At 40.2% G+C, this 7,652-nt stretch overlaps 1 protein-coding gene across 3 annotated transcripts in view; it reads right to left on the reverse strand.

Moving 5' to 3' along the window:
- The window catches only part of MYO3A (myosin IIIA), a 181,387-nt gene extending 177,326 nt beyond the window's left edge, over nucleotides 1-4,061 (reverse strand). For all 3 annotated transcript variants that reach the window (XR_005018734.1, XM_036843194.1, XM_036843193.1), the window contains exons 1-2: nucleotides 3,861-4,061; nucleotides 3,156-3,242 (exon numbers count right to left, since the gene is read on the reverse strand). The gene's annotated coding sequence lies outside the window, so the exon portion shown is untranslated. The remainder of the gene's footprint in view (nucleotides 1-3,155; nucleotides 3,243-3,860) is intronic.
- Between the last annotated feature and the right edge of the window lie 3,591 nt (nucleotides 4,062-7,652).

Here is a 7,652-nt window from a genome sequence, read left to right on the forward strand (position 1 = left end):
GGCAGATTAAAGATATTTTTCACCAGAAAAAAAAACTGAGTTTAACGACAGTGATCCCTGAGAAAGAGAACTTCTAAAGGATGTCTCTGAAGAATGATAATGGTCTCACAAGGAAGGTCTCAATTGCCAAAAACAGTAAATAAATTGTTACACATGTGTGTAAATCTAAACTACACTGACTGTAAGCAACAATAATAGACAAAAATGAACAATAATAATCAAAAGCAGAGTGATAGAATTTAAAATGTTCTTAAGTTCCTCATACAGTTAAAGAGGCAATTAGAAATAATAACTTTAGGGGCTTCCCTGGTGGCGCAGTGGTTGAGTCTGCCTGCCAATGCAGGGGACACGGGTTCGAGCCCTGGTCTGGGAAGATCCCACATGCCGCGGAGCAACTAGGCCCGTGAGCCACAACTACTGAGCCTGCGCGTCTGGAGCCTGTGCTCCGCAACAAGAGAGGCCGCGACAGTGAGAGGCCCGCGCACCGCGATGAAGAGTGGCCCCCACTTGCTGCAACTAGAGAAAGCCCTCGCACAGAAACGAAGACCCAACACAGCCAAAAATAAATAAATAAAAAATAAATTAAAAAAAAAAAAGCATTGCCTTGCTTTAAAAAAAAAAAAAGAACTTTAGACTTTAAGATATACATGTCAAATACTTAAACACTAGACCCTCAAAATACTATGCATAATATTAAAAGAGAAAAAGTGATATTAACAAACTCATTCAATCAAAAAACTCAGGAAAAGAGAATAAAGGAAGCATAAAAAAAGCAGAAGAAATAGAAAGCATAAAATAGCCCTGTGGAAACAATTATAAATATATCAGTAATCACAAGAATTGTAAATGGACCAAACTCACCAGTCAAAAGACAGAAACCGGTAGCTTCTGGCTGTTTGCATGAGATTCACATAAACTACAGACAGAGATAGACTGGAAATAAAATAATGGTACCATGTAAATATCCAACAAAAGAAAGTGATGTGGCTAGATTAACATCAGACAAAATGTACTCTAAGGAAAAATATTTACTAGAGGTAAAGAGGATCACTACATAATAATCAAAGACTTAATTCACCAAGAAAATAGAAAAGCTCAAAACAGAGGCCCAAAATACGTAAAATAAGAACTGAAAGACGTACAAAGAAAAATGGAGAAAGTCACAATTTTAGTGGGAGATTTTAACACACCTTGCCAGTGATTTTTGGATCAAGTGGAGAAAAAAGTTCTTAAGAATAAATAAAATTTAAACAATTAACAAAGAAAATTGAATGGATATCCTGAATACACATGAAATCCTGTGTCTAATAATGAATACTCTTCCTGAGCACATATGACTGCAATGTAATTAAGAAATCAACAACTGTTAGATAAATTTTTAAAAACCTATACACTTGGATACTTTAAAAGGAGCAATTCAAGAGCCAAAGGGGAAATGTAATGACCATTTTAAAACAGACTTAGAACTGAATAATAATAAAAATACTACTCATGAAAATGTATGGGATACAGCTGAAACAGTACACAGAGGAAAACAGATAGCCTCAAATTTTCTATTACAAAGGAAGAAAAGCTAAAAATTACATAATTACAAAATAAAAGCAAAAAGTGTAGAAAAAAGGAAGCTAAGAGTTGAAATTAAAGAAAGACATTACAGAAAAAGAATAAGACAGATTAGAGGATTGATAAATATAATAGTTCTTCAAAGAGAATTTTTTAAAAATAGACAAGCCTCTATCAAGACTGATCAAGAAAAAAACAAGAGAGAAGGCACAGATGGACAGTACTAAGGATGAAAGACTAACAAATTACAGCAGAGACTAAAAAGATCATAAAAGGATACAATTTTATATCAAGAAACTTAAAAAAAGATTAAATGGACAATTTCCTAGAAATAATATTAGAGAAGGAAAGAATAGACTGAGTTTTTAAGGTCATAATGCTGGTAAATGGAAGAGTCAAGAAACAAACCAGGTCAAAGTCCATGGTAGAAATTTGAGGACTTCCCTGGTGGCTCAGTGGTTAAGAATCCGCCTGCCAACGCACGGCACACAGGTTCAAGCCCTGGTCCGGGAAGATCTCACATGCCGCGGAGCAACTAAGCCCGTGTGCCACAACTACTGAGCCCGCGTGCCTAGAGCCCATGCTCCGCAGCAAGAGAAGCCACCGCAATGAGAAGCCCGCACGCCACAACTAGAGAAAGCCCGCGCTCAGCAATAAAGACCCAACGCAGCCAAAAATAAAATAAATAAATTTATTTTTTAAAAAAAAGAAATTTGCTTTTCAGTGATAGATGATTTCAGTATTAAAGAGAAATGCTTCCCAACTTGAGGTTCCTGACTCCCTGTGTGTCCTTAAAGTGGTAAGGGGTCTTCTGTGAATTAGTCTGAAAGTCTAATGGAAATCTGTTTACCCTCTAAGGATAACTGAGTTTGTTTCCTATGCAAAGGAAAGGGAGTTTGTTAGATACAATCTTTCAAATTATCAATCCAGGGAAAAAACTAATGAAGAGACCCTCATTTGTTGGGTAAAAAAAAAAAAAGAAAGTAAATAGTTTACAGCACTGACATTGCAGAAATTATTAAAATGATCAAACATTCTTACATCAAAACTGTACATACTTTACATCTATATAGTCTAAAGTATATTTGCACTTCCAAATATCTGTTTATCACACTATTAGTAGCAACTAACGGACTTTCAAATAGTTTGGACTTGACAGATAAAAGTTACTTTTCAAAGAATATTTGCACCAAAAAAAATAAGCTGTAAAGATACAGTTGAAAAAGGAAGTGCAGGACAATGCCTTATGTGACTGACCAAAATCTCTCCAAATAGATATAGTCTGGTATTAAAGATCACCACATTAAATATTTTACTTTGTGCTTTTCTGGTTCCCAACGATAATAATAAAAAAGGACTAAGACAAATGAGAGTAATTTTTCACATGCCTAGACATCACATCAATATACTCATAAAGAACAAGTTATCTTTCAAATCTTATACATTTCTGAATTTCCCCATTTGAAAACAATTATCTTTTATAATATAATAAAAATCAATACGGCATGAATAACATGCACCGTCATTTATCTGTCAAAACTTGGCACTTAGGCTCCGGCAAATCCAGAACACTTGTCGACTTTATCACCTACCTTTAGCAAAGCTTGAAAAGAATGCATAATAATGTTCGGATATCATGACACAGAGTAAGTATCCAGACTGCAGCTGTGATCCTGGGCCTGTAACACACAACAAACGAGTCAAGGTGTCACAGGATAAGCATCAAGGATCTATGGAAAGTATTTAGAAGTTGAACCTAGAAACGTTTAGGTAGTATGGCTCAACGACAATTTATTCCTCAGGTTTAGCATTATTTGCACAAGTAACACGGAACACCTCACATTCTGTGCAGGCATAAAATAACTCTAAAGTTACTGGACCAATGAGAATTACAAAAAAAAATTAAGAGGCTTTAAGGGCACCCATTCAATCACCAAGAAAACTCCAGAGACAACAAAACCCATAAGGATTCTTTGGGTTTTCAAATTTTCTCAAAAATCTTTTTTTTTTTTTTAAATTTTAGGGCCATTACAATGTCTATTTCAAGGCTTATAGCCAACCATCATCCCAATAATAATAAAATATTATTTAAAATTTTTTAAAATTTCTCGTAGGAAAATTCTAGCAAGGTGCAAATAGAAACTACTACAGAACAGTGCTGTTGGTGAGCAAGTCGAGATGACATCGTCTCTGGGAGGATTTCTCTACTTCTCAATATCACAACGCTCTTTCCTGTCTGCACGTTCTCCTTAAAAAGGAAACTCTACAGATGCGTCTGGAGCCCCAGCTCCACCGACCTGCTGCCAGAGAAGTCAGCCCTGAACAGGCGTTCCCTCGGGTTGAGCCGGCGCGGCGCGGGCCACAGGTTCCCGAGACTCGGTTGGGACGAGACGCGCGGTCCCCACGAGCCCCCCTCCCGTTCCCGGTCCGGTTCCCCGGGGTGGACGCGGGGTTCCCGCCCCCAGTGGCCGGGGAAGCGACGCCGCCAGGCCCGCGGCTCCCCGCCGCCGAGGCCCAAACCCCTACCTGGGCCGGAAGCCGGCGTCTCCATCCACCCCTCGGGCGTGCGGGGCGGGACGGCCGGGGGCGGGGCGCTCGAGGGGGCGGCCCCTCGCCAGGCTCTGGAAGAACGTTCTCCCTCCCGCCCGCGGGCGCCGCCTTCCGCCGGGACCGCCGGTGGTGGGGGAGGCCGCGCCGTCCGCCCCGCGCTCTTCGCAGGGCCCGGGACTGGCGGCCGAGGCTGCGAGGGGCTTCATGGCGTTCGGCCGCGCCTCCCTGGCCTGGGGCCCGGGGGAAAGGGAGAGGACCCCGGCGTCCCTGGAGCCCCCTCGGACAGACCCACTTTCCTGAAACGAAGTCTCCTAGCGATGTGCGGTGTCTTCCCCCAAGAACTTCCCCCAAACTCCGTGGGCCTCGTGCCACGAGGATGTCACCTCGAGGCCAGCGGGCTCCGACCTTGAAATTGAGAGGGAAAATGACTAATGAGGTCTCCCCCGCAGATAGCAGTTCACTTGAGCGGCCTGCGAAGGAACTTCTGCCTTAGGGAGAAGGCCTGTCAATCACCAACCCTCTGGCTGGTCCTCTCTGTGCCCTGCCTGAGCTCACCGGACGGGTCTGTGCTGGCCAGGTTCCCTGAACAGCCTAAGGGACATGTGGGGCATGCTTATGCCTTCCTCCCCTTCAAAAGGTGAGAACGACAATCAAAATGGCATTTGATTCTGTTAATAATCTAAACGGGTCTGTCATCCGCGGTGCCCCAAAATTGGAAGAATTCTAGAAGACCGAACAGTCTTCTAGTCTTAATCAATGCATCTGTCTTAAGGAAAAAACACGATCATTTGAGTAGATGCCATAAGGGCATTCAGCATATTTATGATATTTTCCTCATAAAATATCTTTGAAATCTAGAACTTGAACAGTGGGTTTTTCTCAGAATATCGTATGTTTCATCTAATGTGTGATGATATCTCAGAGTATTGAGAATATCGTATCAATACTAGCATTATATAAACGGATTCAAATTTTCTAGTTCTTTCTTTAAAAACTAGATCATACCAAATATATTATTTAACATAAGAATTAATAAAGAGTAAGCAAATGGCCACATACAAAATTGTAAGAGGCCAACAATGACCAATTAAAATACAGTGGGAAAAATGGATCCCGTTCACAATAGCAGCAAAGAACATAAAATAACTAGGAATGATAAAAAATGAGAAAGGTGGGAGATCTGAAAAGGAAAATGCAAGACTATCGAGAAATCATCTGTAAGGTATTTTATAATTGGAGAGACATAGGCTATCCTTCAGTGAGAAGACAAGATTTTAAATACATAATTACTGCCTCCCAAATTAAGAGACAAAACATTCTAAACTTCATCTGAGAAACTACAAGCTGGAATAGCTAAGACCAGTGGTCCTCAGACTATGGTCTGGGGGTATGTAGGGCCCTAGAAACTCTTTCAAGGGGTTCACAGTATCGAAATTGCTTTCATAACAATATTAAGTCTTTCTTCACTCTTTTTCACTCCCATTCTTTCACAAATATACAGTGAAGTTTCCCAGTGGTTGCATAGTACGTGATATCACAACAGATTGAATGCAGAAGCAGAAATGTCTTCTGTTATGCCAAACATTAAAGGAATTAACATGAATTTAAAACAATGCCATTTCTCCTACTAAATTTCCTTTGTTTTGGAATATAATTATTTTTCATAAAAAATGTTATTGATATTTATGTTAACACGTAATGAGTTTCCTAGTTTTTAAAATTAATATAGAAACAAATATTTTTTATTTTCTTAGTTTTAATTTTCTGATATGGAATATATCGATTAATATAACACAAACAAAAGCTCTTTGGAATTCTCAATGATTTTTAAGAGTGTAAAAGAGGGTCTGAAGACCCCAAAAGTTTGAGAACCTTCTGATAACAATGAAAAAAACCCATATTATTAAACTATAATAATTAAGGGCACTAACTCAAGAAGAGAACAGTGTGTCTAATGCAGTCAGCAGCCTAAGACCATCAAGGACAAAACCTGTAGCCCCACGACTGATTCATTGTAACAGTGGTGACCGGGCACCAGAGAAACCACGAGACAAAGTTTTGATCGGCTCAAAGCAGAGAAGGGTTGGGAGTAGAGGGGCCAGCCTGAGGTCTGGACTGCAAAATGAGCTCAGGGTCCTGTTTCCGTGGATGAATGTAGAATGTCGCATTCAGAAACACCTTACCTGAAGCTCTGCGCCTGCATTGTAAATCAAGTCTGCTTCTCTGTGTCAGGGTGAGTTAGAACCTCCATGCAAGATTGGGATGTTTCATTCTTACTGATACAATCTCAAAAATTGAATTTTCTGATAGTCTCTGGCTTCAGAGAACAAGATTTTCCAAAGAGTAAGAAAACAGTAGGCACTCAGAGAAGATGGTTTTTGTGACCCTTTACAGCTGCACGTGCCCTTGGGAAGGAATATGGTTTCCTGTTCATCTTATATGAATGAATGAATGAATATGAATGAATGAATATGGTTTCCTATTCATCCTGAATAGCCAGGCAGATTCTGTACTCTCACTCTGAGCTTTTTTTTTTTGGTCTCAAAAAAAAAACCCCACAACTGATTAAATAGTCCAAAAGCACTTGCTAACAGATATGAGAACTTCACATATGATACAAAGCCATAAAAAGCAATATAGGAGAAAAACTTTGTTCAGTAAATGATTTTAGGACAGTTGATTAGCTTTTAGGCAAATATGTAATTAGATCTTGTGTCATATCATGCACAAGATAAATACCATAAGGATTAAAAAGTTAAATGTAGGGGACTTCCCTGGTGGCACAGTGGTTAAGAATCCGCCTGCCAATGCAGGGGGCATGGGTTCAATCCCTGGTCTGGGAAGATCCCACATGCCGCGGAGCAACTAAGCCCGTGAGCCACAACTACTGAAGCCTGCGCATCTAGAGCCCGTGCTCCGCAACAAGAGAAGCCACTGCAATGAGAAGCCCGCGCACCGCAACCGCTCGCCGCAACTAGAGAAAGCCCACATGCAGCAACAAAGACCCAACACAGCCAAAAATAAATAAATATTTTTTTTAAGTTAAAGTTAGAAAATCAAAAGCCTAGATAAAGTTAAATGTAATATCTATCAAATATTTGGATGGGAAAACATTTTATGTTTAAAAAGAATTGTATGGGAAAATAATTGGTAACTTTGACTGAGAAATCTGGTACGTCCCTTAAAACCATCAACCAAAACAAAGAAAAAACAACAAACCTGCAAAGGGAAACTATACTCTGGAAAAAATAGGTGCCACAGATCAAACAGCGTTCATATCTTTAATCTATAAAAGAAAAGTGCATTGAAACCAGGGCTTTAATGGTTAAAGAAGACTATATATAGGTAAGGGCTACAGTAGAGGGATAGGTAGGAGGCTATGGGAGCACAAAGGAGAAAGCAGGTAATTCTATGTGGGTCTGGGTTGAAGGGTTGAATAAGGGCAAGGGGAAGGGGGTGTAGTCAGGGAAGTCTTCTCAGAGGAGTTACTGGGGTTGGGGCATAAGGCTGCATAGGAGCTCATCACTAGGTAGACAGAG

Source organism: Balaenoptera musculus, chromosome 2 (genome assembly GCF_009873245.2).
Source record: "Balaenoptera musculus isolate JJ_BM4_2016_0621 chromosome 2, mBalMus1.pri.v3, whole genome shotgun sequence".
Lineage (NCBI taxonomy): Eukaryota > Metazoa > Chordata > Mammalia > Artiodactyla > Balaenopteridae > Balaenoptera > Balaenoptera musculus.